The sequence below is a fragment of the Anser anser genome (genome assembly GCF_964211835.1).
Source record: "Anser anser genome assembly, chromosome: 5".
Classification (NCBI taxonomy): Eukaryota; Metazoa; Chordata; class Aves; order Anseriformes; family Anatidae; genus Anser; species Anser anser.
In genome coordinates, this window is record NC_139725.1 from 29,499,298 (window position 1) to 29,513,664 (window position 14,367).

The 14,367-nt window shown below is 45.9% G+C and overlaps 1 long non-coding RNA gene across 2 annotated transcripts in view; it reads right to left on the bottom strand.

The window, feature by feature from the left end:
- Positions 1-7,653, bottom strand: part of LOC310899846 — a 45,421-nt gene extending 37,768 nt beyond the window's left edge. Inside the window, exon 1 of one of the 2 annotated variants that reach the window (XR_014584709.1) lies at positions 735-7,653. This is a non-coding gene — a long non-coding RNA (uncharacterized lncRNA). Of the gene's footprint in view, positions 1-661 lie in introns of both variants that reach the window. The other variant, XR_014584710.1, reaches the window with a different exon arrangement.
- Positions 7,654-14,367: the final 6,714 nt, after the last annotated feature.

The window sequence follows — 14,367 nt, forward strand, 5'->3', positions numbered from 1 at the left end:
ATATGTTGATTGTATGGCAGGATAGGCATGTATACAGACAGATGTAAACGTGACGAGTAGTGTGGGCTGCATGGGCACATATATACCTGCAAGTGTCTGCAAGTACTTGTATATGCACCGGTGTGCCTGTTCTGACACATAGACACATGCACACACACAAATCTTTACATCTGTTTGGAGCAAGGAGGAACGATGGGAAATATATGTGAAAAACACAAGCACATATGGGCACACAACTGTGCATCAGGTATAGACAGGGAGAGGGCTGTCTGTAGGATATGCTCTCTTAAAGCATCCATTCGTGCCATAGGACTATTTTTGATCTATAGGTTCAAATGCTAGGAATATATGGATAAGGTGAATACATCTGTGTAAGACAGGATTAAACCATAAACTTATTCCCATCCTGAATTTTGCAAATGCTCCCTGTGTACTGACTAAGTGTACAAAATGCTTCCCAGTAATGCACTGTCTTTGTGATGCAACTGAAGGGAGGAAAACAAACCTCTGTCTGCCTAGATAACCATCTTTTTCCAAAGCAACTCCAAGTCTGTGCCTGTGCTAGGCACACTCCTTCAGCAATGACAACAAAGCGTACATGGCATGGACAAAAATTATACTGGTAGCTCTGTATTTAAAGCCAATAAGCAAAAGTACCTACCTTATGTGAAATGATCTGTGCTAATGAAAGTGCGTTTCTGTGAGTATGCGAATGCATGAAACAAGACACCCACCAGTATCACTGCTGCTGGCTGATCAGCTCGGCTGCACTTGCAGCTCTCCTCTCCTGCTTGCTCATGCAGGCAGGGCTCGGGGCCAGCATCCCGCCCCACCTCCAGGCCATCCCTTGCCCAGGCCAGAGGGCCACCAACACCCAGGCCGGGATAAGCTGGTGTCACCCGCATAAGCTGCTGTCACTGCTGAAAGAAGCCCGAGAGGATCGCTCCCAGTGCCAGCACTGGTGTGCCCTCAGAGTGAACTGGAGTGGGGAACAGAGCTGGGTTAAAAAAATAGAGACAGCTTCCTTTTTGTAGCTGTTGGTCAGCTGTAGTCCAGCTGCGTTCCCCGATGCTCTGCTGTGTGACTGCACAGGCGGGAGATCGGGGCTGGAAGCGAGCAGTGGGGAACACAGGCGGCTCCCTGGGAAGCCGGTGCTGGCTCACAGAGCCCAGGGACAGTGCCAGGAGTGCCTGGGGGCCCATCGCCCACCCCGCCAGCACAGAGCACACCCGGAGGAAAAGCAGAGCCCAAAGGCTTCGTGATTCTGGTTACATGCTCCCTCCGTGTACACTACAGCTCCGTGTGCATCTGTGCCTGTCCCCTGCCCCGTGTCAAGTGGAGAGGATGTGAAAGAAACCCCGGTGTGGTTGCAACCTTCACCTCCAGTACATGGAAAAACAAACACAGCCATTCTCTGTTTGTTGATTTAGTGCAGGGTGCTCCTTCCATTACAAAACCATTTCCCTGCAGGCAACAGGCTCAAACCTATTTGCTTATTACTCTGCAAAAGAAAATGAGGGTTTCAGGATAGGTGCAATCTTCCAGCATCTCATCTGTTGATAGAGAGATTGAAAGGCAAGAGCCATCCCAAGTGCCTCTCAGCAAAAGTGGTATGTTTCCTTGCTGCTTTTCATGTTTCCTAGCTCAGAAACACATGCCACAAATTTATGTTTCTCTTTCTCCTCTCCTTTAAATATAAATCTTAGTATGTGAGAGCTTTGTGCTTAGAAAGTTAAGCATGTGCTTCATCACAGATATTGATGTAGACATGGCTCCGAGCACCAAAAGCCTTATCCAGAGCCACGATTCGCGGAGCACCCACCCTCCTGCCCACAGCTGTACTTGTCAAACCCCCGGCATGGGCACTTCTGTTGGCTGAGGGCTGTGTCCTCTCTCCTTTAGGACAGCGCAAACACCATGCCCACTTTTTGATCTGGCACGGCAGAGCTGGGCTCCGGCTGTGAGACACGTCCTTGCGAGAAGCGAACGCATAGGAAACATTCACACGAGTCTCTCCTGGTCTATTTGTATTTATGAGGTGCACCCGGCGGCAGTTCCTGTTGCTGGCTGGGACAGGACTGGATGAGCACTGCAAGAAGAGCAGTGAAGTTTACCTAGAACTGGCACAAGTTTTGGCACTCAGCTAAATTAGCTGTTTCTACATGAAGCCAGAGCCCTCTGTTTTTGCCAAACCCACCCCCCTGCATAATTAAAATACTCTCAGCACCTTTTTTGTCAGATAAAATCACATCTCCTACAGCTGGTCTCTGAGATGGCCAAAATCATCACTCTTCTGGCTGGTCTTTTGGCTGGCTGGCACTTTAGCCTTCTCCCAAATCCAGACCAACAGCATTAAAATGGAATGAATGCATGAGGGGGGATGCATACAACACACGATGTCAAAGAAAAAGCAGATCAAAGAGAGCTGCTGGTGTTGGATATGAGGTCAACCTGAGTACCAAAGCAAGACCTCAGTGTCACTTTCAGCCCTGTCTGAATATGCACACGTGAGACTAGCCTGACCATGTTAAGGCCCGACTTCCCATAGGTATGTTTCCCAGAGCCTTGCTCAGCACGGCAGTGCAGCTCTGCATATTGAATAGGGATGGCGAGTAGTCCCTACACGTGCCGGCTGGGATACCACAACACCAGCAATAACTAGGGTAGATTGAGAGGATAACAGTAAAAATTAAAAAAAAAAAAAAAAAAGACACACAACGAAAATTTCTGATTCTGGAAACGGGGATTTCATTGCCTCCCTTCTCCCCTGCAGTTCAGCTCAGCAGTGTGTGTATGCTAAGTAACGGGTTAATTCCCATCTCAGTGACTCACTCCTAAGTTCTTCAGAGCAGGATTCAGTATTGTAGTGTCAGCGGCTGCGGCAAGAGCTGTTTAGACGTCCCTGCACGTAAGGAAGAGCAGGGTGCTGGTTCTGGGCAGCAGTACTGGGAACGTCATAGTTGTTTAGCGTTCGCTGCATATCTTCCTAAAAAGTCAATGTGCATCACTACGGCTCTGCAGGCTGTCTGAGCATTACGGCGCAGTTTGCTCAGCTTTTATTTTAGCGCACGAAGGGAATTGTCCTGTGAAAGGGTACCTTCTTTTTCAGGTTTAACGGCAGACTGTGTCACTGTAATTTGATTTTAAATTATCTACTGTTGAGGCTTTCACAAGTGAATCCAACACACATGCATTTGCTCCGTAACAAATTTGACTGTCTGGAGAAACAAAGGTTGATAATTAAGCTAACAGTGGATTATCAGGATGGGGCCTAGGCATGGCCTAAAACCTCAACAAGTCGGTGCCTTAATTTCTGGATACTTATCAAAAGCAAACCTTCTACCTGATGCAGCTTGCCCGTTCTGGATGATCTGGCTCCGTAAGTCCCCGGGCAGGCTGATGGGCTTTACCGCGGGAAGTCGGCACCTCCTTACGCGACGGAGGAATGCTGAACAAGCAGACACCACTCCGGGGTAATCAGCCATGCCAAATCAAATGCATAATTCAGCTAGATTATGGCTAAATCTGGGAGATACATTTCTCTCCAGCTGATGCATGAGATCCCAGCGCCTTTTGTAGTCTGAAATACTGTTAATTAATATTTATCAGATGTAAAATGTGACACCAGCTACTTCATATAGTATGCCTTGAAGCATTGTATTATTATTCTTTTTTAAGCACATGTTACAGCCAGGGAGACCAAGGCAGATGAGCACAAGTGTCAGCAGCAGCAAATAGCACTGAGCTGGGAGCCAGTTTTCAAAATCCCTCCAGGATTTTGGTCTCTCTGCGGTGTAATGCACAGGAGGCAGGGACAGCCACCTTATCAGCAACTTCTTGCATCGACAGTGTGGTTTCAGATAAAAAAGTAATATCGTAGCAATTTTTTTCTGGTGGCATCTTTGTTCCTAACTCGCACGGGAGTTTGAAAAGCACCTGCGTACAATCCCATTCTCACCCCCCCTCATTTGTGTCATGCTTCTGTGCTGGTGCTCAGCCTTCCCGAGACGTGGCCTACCAGGGCAGGAGGTGTGCCATGCTGTGCTGTGCCGTGCCACACTGTGCTCCTGGCTGCTGGGTGGGCACGCAGGGCACGGATACCAGTGGCTCTCGCTCTGTAAATGTGTTTGATCCCCGCTGGGGCGAGGCAGGGGCAGGCCCGATGCGTTTGACAGCGCGGTACCTCCAGACCACCGCGGCAGGGGCTTCCCGGCGGTTTGGCTCCCAGGGCCGCAGTCTCTGGATAACTTCCATCCCAAATGTATGTCACATTTCCTTCCAGCGAAAGCAAAATATTTACACTAATCCAGGGTCACCCGGAGGCCACCCCCCTATCGCAGGCTGGAAGCGGCTGCAATACTGTAAACCGAGGGGCGCGAGGGCGGAGGGGATTAGCGCGGGCCTCCAAAATAAACCGTGCGACTGGCTGGCGGCCGCTGCTGGGAGGCGGCGGGCACCGGGGCGGACGGTGCCTGATGGGTGCTTGTGCCGCGGGATGAGGAGGTGCTGGGCCGGGAGCTGGCTAAGGATGAGGATACAGGGAGGTATGGCAGCTGGTGACATTCTTCTCAAAGCAGCACTGAGCAAATTCTTGGCTTACCTGTCTACAGAGGACTTCCCGAGAAGCCAGTGCCCCATCCAGCCCACCAAAAATGAAACCCCAAAGCTCAGATCATCTGGATGAGCCGAAGCAGCACTTTGATGGCCTTCAGAGGGGCAGAGGGATACAAAGAGATTTGCAGGACCCAGAGAGACACGTCCAGTGTCCCCACAAGCTGGTGTCCTTCCTGTTGGTCCTGTGCAGTGCCCAGCTGGTGCCATGGGTCCCCCACAACTCCAGCAAAGCCCCACCCAGATATGTTTGCGGTCAGCGTCTGAGCCTGCGGCCGCACCAATGTCACTTCTTCACCTGCCTTCAAGAATCTGTTTGGAAACCAGAGAATCACCAAGTGGCTGAGGCTGGCAGGGCCCCATGGAGACCCTCTGGTCCAAACCCCTGCACAGGAAGGCCACCCAGAGATGGTTGCAAGGGCCTATGTCCAAAAAAATGCACCTTTTGTTAAAAGTTAAACTGCATCAGTTAAACCTGACTGGAAGGTGCTGGAAGAATTTGCTCTGCAAAAGTGCCCTGAATTCAGAGATTCAAACCCATAAGCTTGAAGTAAAGGACTCACAGCTTCTGTAGTCCCAGCCACCTGAGGGAAAGGGTTGCAATTTCCCAGTGTAGTATGAGGTAAAATATCTTCTTTAGACAGCTCTTCCCACCTCCTCACAGCCAGGATCTCTCCTATATGCTACCAAAAATGTCTTTGTTATACCCTATTATACCCAAAACCTCTGCTGCATACTGCACTACAGGTCTCTGGATAAAATGGCTGGCAGCTCCTGCTGTCCTGCTCTCTTCTGCCTGTTTGCCCCAAATGGTGACCCACAGCTGGGTTTCACACATGACTGTGGCATTTTGATGCCAGGAGCACCCCATCAAGCAGTAAGTGAAATGGTAACTCATTTTGTATGCCCTGAACTTGCTGTGGCAGTATAAGGCCCCCAAACCTGCCAGCACCCGGGCTGCTTCACAAAGCCCTCAACCACGTACGGAGATAGACGGGACCTTTAGGCACGAGGCACGCTGGAGCTGGAGCTTGTTCCCATTCACTGCCACCTCCGACCAGGTGAGCCCATGAAGAGCAGCAGTTCGATCTGAATGAGCCCACAGGCTTTTTTACACGGGTTCCACTGCCCAGCAAGACTTGCGTGAAAGCGTGTGGGGTAACCAAAATATTATCAGGCTGTTCCAGTTACTCTTGGCTGTCTAAGGGAGACATAACTGCATTTTTTGCATCAAATCATTTTCCACTGGCACATTGTAGGTATGTTTTTATCATGACTATCATGGTGTCAATATCCGAGGTGTCAGTATGGGCCAAAACTGAACAGGGTGGCATCTGGCCACTCTCTGCCACTTGGGATACATGGCTTTCCCCAGCTTTGCAGAGAAGTTGCTTTATGCTGATTACTAAGCTATTAGGTATGCAAGGCATAACTATAACAGAAGGGGATTTCTGTGTGGGAGGGAACGGTATGATTCAGATTGTCTCATCAGCCTTGCAAAAAAAAATATCCGAGCAACAGAATATGCTTTTGCTATGTAGCCACTTATTTCTGTGCCTTTATTTTGCAGACACAGCCATAACCTGAGTGCTCTGGGACCTTGGAATCAGTGTAGCAAGCCGCAGGAGAATCTGACAGGAAATGGGAATTCACGGAAGCACTGAGATGACCAAATAGTCTCATAGCGTTTCCCTTGTCATGAGAGATAGCAGGAGCACGGTGAGGGGAAGGAGGGAGGAAAGGCTCTGTTTGGGCACCCAGCTGCCACCTCTTGTAACAGCTCCTTGAGTCAGACATGGGAAAGTTGTATCAGGAATGCTATTCCAGCTTTGGAGGCTTGCCCGCTTTGCAACCAGCCCAGTATCTGGCACACAGACACGTGGCTGAGTATTGCTCACGCAAATACCTACTGCGTTGCACTAGTTGTTCAAAGGGATTCATTACTGAAGCTGAGGTAAGACGCTGGCTCTACTGTTGGGTGATTATTTTAGAACAGCCTTCAGGAACATACCACCCCTCATTGTCTGGGGTTGCAAAAGAGGATAGTGAGGGTAAACAAAAAGCAGTGATTTCAAGAAAAAATATTGTAAGTTGAAGTTCTACCTGAGGGCATCCATCACGATCTTACAGGTGAAAATACTTCCTAGAACATTGCACTTAGGTATTAAAAATAAAATTATATTGGGACTCTTCTTTGTCCCCCAAAAACTCAAATTTACGACAAAACAGAAGAATGTCAGATGCTTTAAGTTATGGAAGTTCACAGTGTAGGTCCTAGCCTGCCCTTCATGATGATGCCCCTGAGAAAAATCAGAGCCATCCATAACAAACAGTTCCACCTTATCAGGGACCACAGAAAGTAGGATGCCTTAATCTCACTCGCACAGGGACCGGGCCAATTCCAGCCGTCACTGTGAGCTTACAGAGGTTTGTTTTTAGCACACTGCTGACAAGACAAATGGCACACAGAAGGCAAATGCTCTTCAGCCTTCTTTTTCAAGGCTGGCTCAGAAAGTCAGAAGCTTGTGCGCTGCAGTGTTATGTGCCAGCCCCATATCTGAGTATCATTAGACACAGAACTAGTATGAGGCTATGCATACTTTCCTAGGCTTCACACATTCTTTTCACATGTGACACTAACATAAAAGCTACGCTATTGTAGGTATGTTTTTATGAAGCCAGTTAAAAGTCAGTGTGCGTGTGTTATATTTTTGGTACTTTAGTCACCCTCGAAAAGGGGTGCCGGGGGGAGGGGGAAGTGGGGAGGCAGGCTGCAGCTTGCTTACTTAATAACATGCAAAACCTTTAAAGCTCAGGTTTCAGTACAGATTTTGTCTCTAAACTCCAGCTATGAAGCAAATAGCCCACAGACTCTTCCCTAGAACTGTAGTGGCAAATGCCAGTGACAGCTGAAGTGCAGTGATGAAGGTCATTGTTGCCAGAAGTACCTGCTAGTAGTAAGATAACAAAAATAGTACTTTTAAAGCCATTAATTTTAAGATCTCCTGTCTCGGAAGCAATGTCACCAGCAAGCGTCTTGGGGCTGAGACTTACCCCATTCCTTCTGCTGGTACAGCATGTGGGTCCCACCTGATCGTGACTTTTATGCTGCTCTCTCACGCACGCTGGCTCTCGTATGAGCCGGGCCTTTGACAAGCCATCTCTCAGCGCTGCAGCCCAAGAAAGTGCTTTATGGAGCTCCAGACTGACCAGTTCTCGAGGCTGACTCAGTAGGGCTCTTCACATCAGCCCGTTATGAGACAGCTCCCGCAATGCATTGGCAGAGGGGCTGAACTCTTGCAAAAGACCATGATAAATGTAACTCCCAAGGAAACACAACGCCGTATGATACGTGATAAATCCAAAATACAAGGCTGAAGGTGTCAAGGGTTTTGCTACCAAGTTTCATAAGGGAGTACAGTTAGGCCTTATATAGCCTGTCCTTGGCCACGCTTCAAACAGTTTAATGGGGCAATTTCCAGTAAATAGAGAAATTGAATTATGCCAGCATGAAGAGGCCGTCCTCTTCAGAGCCCCTAAACTTTCTTCCAAATGGCAGTACTTCCTTTTTCCAAAGCTACATAAAATATGATGGTTCAGGTCCTTCCTAGAAATAAAAAGGTGCATTCTTCCTTACGTTCCTCATTCGGTGAAAACTTATATGATGAGAAACCACATGCACACGCACATGCTTTGGCATGAGCCCCAGTGTGGGCACAGCTGATGTGTCTAAGTGAATGGACACACAGAGATCTCTGTGTAGGTAAGAGCATTTGTCACGTGCAGTGCTGGGAAGTGCACGCATGATTCCAGCGAAAACCCACAAGGTTGGCTGTCAGGCATTACAATGTAAAGATCCTTTCTGGTATGTCCAAGCCTGAAAGTTTTGTGACATGCTGGAGTTCAAAGATGAGGCAGGTAGGAAACAACTTCTAAATCGGTTTGTGCAGTGGATTTCTGCAAATACAATTAAGATGCCTGCAAGCAGACAAGGTCATCAGATCTAAGTCCTGATTATCTGATTTTTGTAATTAGTACCTATTTTAGAGAGTGGTAGACAAATCATCAGCTTGCCACAGTCAGGTATTAGCCCTGTGTCCCTGTTATGCCCAAGGGAAAAAAAGTCTTCATTGCTGTTTCAAGCAGACACATTCAACCCTGGGAGTATTTGGCATCTTACACCAAACTATGTATTGGCCACAGGGTTTAACATGTCTTCTATAAAATCAGCTGCAGCAGAGCTGTTTGCTCAATGCTGGCTGTTGGGAGCATGCTTGCAGAAACCCCATGAAGGATCGTGTGGGTCACTTCCCCCATGTTGAGAAATAAATAAAGGCCAAGTTAGGAGAGCTCCATCTGAAAAGGAAAATAAGGCCATAAAGGGAAAAGGGGGATAGATTCTTAAACTGACTTCAGCTTTAATATTCTGCGGTTGTTTAAGGAGAAGTCAACAGGAGCTTTGCCACCGATATCAGGGAAATATTAGACATTTAGTTTGAGAAAAAAATACCTTTCTGAAGACATTAACTGAAGAAATTACTTCATTTAAAATCAACAGAGTCCCATAATATTTTGCTTCATGTGTGGTCCTTTCTCCTATGCTATTCCCACTCAGGGACAATATATTTTTGACAGGCAAGTAGTCACTCTTTCCACAATTAAATTCTCTATTTGCCTCTAAGATTTCTTCTTCTAGATACGGATCAGGTTACTAGCAGGGTAATTTCTAGCTCAGGAAAAATCAACAAACTTTCCCCTTTTCTTTCCTACTGGTTTTAAGGCATTCTAGAAATCCCAGGTGCACCGGTGGCTAGCCCCTTGCTCTGCCTCCACGAAGGCCTTTGCTTTCTATTCTATTGTTAGCTCCATACCGCAGTTTTGCCCACACTCCTCTGGGTACTACTGAATAACTTTTGGTTCTTCCCAATCATTTTGATCCCTCTGCTCTGCTGATTTACACAAAGCTGGAAGGCTGCAGGGGCAGACGAACTCCTCCCCAGCTTTCCCTTTGGCCAGTTTCACCACCTTTGTGGATGCTGATGATCTTCAGTGGGGCTGAGACGGATGTTCTCCAAACTTGACATGGACAGAAGAATGCACTTCCCTCGCAGAGGTTTCTTTTTACAAGATTGTAGGCCCAATTTTTGTTCAGGTTTACTGCAGCTGGATCATTCATGCTCACTTATAAACTGTTGATTATGTATAAAAACCTTTTCTGAAGCTTTTCCCGAAGCTCAGGTGACATTTACTGTTTAACACCCCTCCTTAACTACTTAGTGAAGGAAAAAAACCAACCACAAATCCATGCCAGTTTCGGCACCTTTGCCCTTATGATTGACACCTTCCCTCCACTGCTGGGTTAAGACCGCTGCAAGTGGGAATTCCTTCTCCTGAATTAATTAACTCTGTATTGTTACTGCCTTTGATCTACTGCCATAGGAACAGGAGTGAGCACTGGAAAACCTCCCCTTGTGTGCATTTCTTACGCAAATAGCTCTGGACAGAATATTAAAGGGATCATTTAGAAGATGGTGGGCAGAAATTTTCCCCTCCCCAAAGTTGCCCTTGAGATTCATGCTCGCTGCGGAAACTGCATGGGAATGGTTACAGACCTCTAGTGGCTCTGTTTATATAGCTTGTCTAGTTTCCTAATTGCTCACCAGTACAGAATTTTGGAAAGCTGTATAGAGATTTCCCATAAGGATTACAACACGGTGTCATTTCATCTTCTCTGCATTTCCCATCCCGATGTCTGTTTGTTTTATTTTCCTCACCATAACATCTGTCCCACGTCGCTGAGAGATTTCACAATTGCAAACCTGCTACAAATTATGACAGAGTTAAAGGACTTCAGTGTTTGCTCTCTGCTATTTTTTTCAAGGGATACTGGGTTAGCCACCTCTTTAAAATGTGTCTTTTTTTTCTTTTCTATTTATATACTGATGTTTGTAAAAGCTGTCTTTAGAAGCTGAGAAAAAAAAAAAAAGTATTTCTGTTTTTCTTGTACCCTTTTCCACTTATCATCCTTTGAATTGCTAGAGAAATGCAAACTTCTCTAAGTGCCTGCAGAAAATAATCTCTAGCAAGCTCTGTCCCTAATGGACTGTGGGGACTCCAGACAGAAAACAATCGTTCGCGTTTCTATTACCCAGCGTCTGATGGGCCTGTGGCAGCTTTAGCGCTGCTAGTGCCAGCCTGCGTCACTAGTGCCAGGGCTGCAGGCTGAACTGGCCCCTGGCTCCCACCGAGATGGAAGCAAGCAGTCCTGAATTCTGTAGTTCGGGGAGGCCAGTTCTGCCTGGCTGCAATTAGCGAACAAGCATAACGGGCTGTTTTACACTGACCAACGCTTTCAAGGCTAGCGTCATGCATCACCACTATGGTTAAGACCAGAGGCATTTAAATGCAAGATAAACCAGTCAGTGCTATATTTTCATAATCCAAGGATGTCTCTTAGTCTTTGGTGACTTTACCTGCCATGCAGGAAACCATTTTCCTGCAAACCAGCAAGCAGTGCGTATAGCTCCTGCAGGACTGTTCTTGGCTCCCAGTCACGAATGTGAGCGTCACAAACCACAAACGTGGAGCACTTGTAATCCTGTCTTCCTTCAGCAGTTAGGCTAGAATCAGAGATTTATATGGCTGGAAGGGATCTCAAAAGATCATTTAGTCCAGACTCATGTCCCTAGGCAGGATCATTATACTTATGTCACTCTTGACAAATGCTTGTCTAACTTCATCCTAAACACAGGATAGCGAGTCCACGGCCTCCTCTGATACTTCTGTGCGTCATTATCCTTACTGCTTTCTTTCTTCTAACATCTAACCTCAATCTCCATTTCTGTAATTTAAGTTCATTACTTGTCTTATCCATCAGGGATGTGGAGAAAAATTTATTCCCCTTTTCCCAGCCATCTTTCACCTAACTGACAACAGTAACCCTACCTCCCTCAATCTTCCCTAGACTAAAAAAAGTCAGTTTGTTCATTCTTCCTTCCTAGGTCTGGATTTCATGAACTCTGATTACTCCCATTGCCATCCTCTGGACCCTGTCTTGACCACAGCACCCATAATCCAACTGTGGCCTCATGGAGAACGGAGCAGAAGGCTTACTTGTAGGGTCCATGCCTATTTACACAGCATATTACTGCATTTGTGCTCTTTGCATTAGCAATTAACTCATATTTTAATTGTGACCTGTAACATCTCTCACATAAACTTTTTATGTGGAGTCGTTACTTGGGCTACTCGGGCATATTCACCACACCACACAAAGAGAATTAATTATTCTTGGCAATGCCCCTATACAGGAACTTACAACCATCCTTACTGAAATGAATCCTATTTTGAAGACCATTTGCCTAAATAGTTTTTAATTGTAGTTTTATATGTCAGCATATCCATAGTCTCCTTCCAGGTTTGTGGTAGACAAGAATGTGATATTCTCTATTCCATTGCCCAAGCTGTTCATAATCACTTTAATCATACTGACCTGGTACAGACTCCCAGCAGACTCTTCCTGACCCACCTTTCCCGTTTTAAAGTGTCATTAATAACTATTTTCTCTGTGTGGTTTTCCAGTTAATATTGCATCATCCTAGACTAGCCCCATTTAGCACAGGTTCCCTTAATTGGTTTAGAAATATCACGTTACCCTGTGACAAAAGCCTCACCACAGTCAAAATATAGGACAACGATTGCTTCTCCCTTATCAACAAGGTTTTTCACTCTGTCATGAAAGGAAATTTGATCCATTTTACACAATTTGTTTTTGACAAATCTATGTTGGCCATTATTCACTTCTTTGTTTTGTTTTAGGTGCTTACAAAAGTTTGATTGTTTGTTCCAGTATTTTTCCGGGAATTGAAGTTAAACTGAACAATCTGCAGTCCCTAGCTCCTCCTTTTTTTCCTTTTGAAGGCAGGAACTACGTCTGCACTTTTCCAGGCTTCCAAGTGTGTTCTTGAGCTGTGTAACATCCCAGAAGCTAGGCTAGGTTATACCTAGGTCTTTTGAGGCTAAACAATTGGCTGGTGCAATTAACCTAGGCTGAAATTCATCTGGCCCAACTGACTTGAGCACTCTCTGCTCTAGTTTTGTGATCTTACCCCCCTCCGCCATTGGCATTGATTGCAATATTAATCTGAAGTGACAACAAAAGCAAAAAAAAGGTATGAAACACCCTGGGATTCTAGCCATGACCTGTCCATGGATTGTCTTCTCCACTGGAGAGCATGTTTTCAGTTGCCTGGGTCATCATCTTGCCACTATGGTACTGAAAAAACTACTCGTTGCTTTAAAGTCTCTTGCTAATTGGATCTTACTTTGCTGCTTGGCTTTTGTGACTGTGTCCTCAAACATCTAGCCCAGCTTCTGCATGCTTTTTTCCTTGAGGCTGAAATTGAAAAAGAGCTGGTGATTTATCTACTATTACATTTCCTACAAATTCCACAGATTTTGGATAGCCTATGCTCATTGCTGTTCTCTCCAAGACCCTTTTCACATCATTAAAACTTTGCACTTGCCCAAAGCACAAAATGACATGCCTTTAACTACGGAGTATGTGACCCTAATGGAATCTCCACTGGTTTATCTTGGCCTAGGAAAGATCAGAAGCATGACTTTCATTGCCACCTCTTACCAACCGCTAGGCTCCACATGGAAGCACTCCGTCTCTGCTGGTCAATTTTTATTTAAACTTCTGTCCTTACCAGAAGTCACCGGTACAAGTCACAGGATCTTCTCACCCATATGTGAATTTTAAATAGTCCCAAATGCTAGAAATGTTTACAGCCAGAAGTATTCAAGTTCATCTCAAATGCTTGTTAGAAAAACATCTTTTCTCATTTGGGTACACTTTATTGCTGGCTTCCCTCTCTGCTGGCCTTCCAAGCGTGAGTTCCTGACAGAGTGAGGAACATTTTTTTTTGTTTTCACACATATGGAAAACTCAATTCATTAGTAATGTAATCATGCCAAACTCCTGCTGGCACAGAAACTCTAGCTTACCTTCCATCATCACATATTCTTCACATCAGTAAAGATACGCAAATGATCACTGCTTGAGGAAGCTGTAGCTGTAACAGCAACACTGTAAATACAGCAGTGTTTTAACACTATAATGGTGCTCTTTCAAAAGAGCAGCGTGAGCAGCCAAAAGCGGAAGGAGTTCAGACAGTCTTTCTATTGCCCAAGCGGAAGTGAATTTCAGATACTGCTTCAGTTCCCTTTAGTTAGAATTCCCCATAAATGAACAGCTAAAACACCAGTTGATAGTAAGGACATGCAAGCAGGGATTCCAGAAGTGGAGGCTCAAAGGAAAAAGCAGAAAAAGCTGGCCTTTTGCCTAGCTATGAGTCTCCTTCCTTCCCATTCTGCTGCTTTTGTTTTTATGGTTCCTGCACGTTTTGCAGTGTCAGCCAGTTGTCACAGATGAGAGGACAGCATTTCATGTGTTTTAGCTAAGCCTGGGACCCCAGGCACCTTCCAGGCCCTAGGCTGGGGCATGTTCACTGCTACAAACTGCTGGTTAAACCAAAGCAGTGATCTAGATCATAAAGCAAGTAATAAAATACCCTGCTGATAAACTGCAGTATGTGGAAACTTACACATTATTTATAGATTGTTAGAGGTTAACACTAGAAAGAGCAAACCATAATGATTTTGTTGGCCTCCTCTATTTGTTATCCAGCCTTAGTACGGCAATTTTCTATGGTACAAAAAAGCTCTCTCCTTCTCAGCCTCGGCAAACCGTGA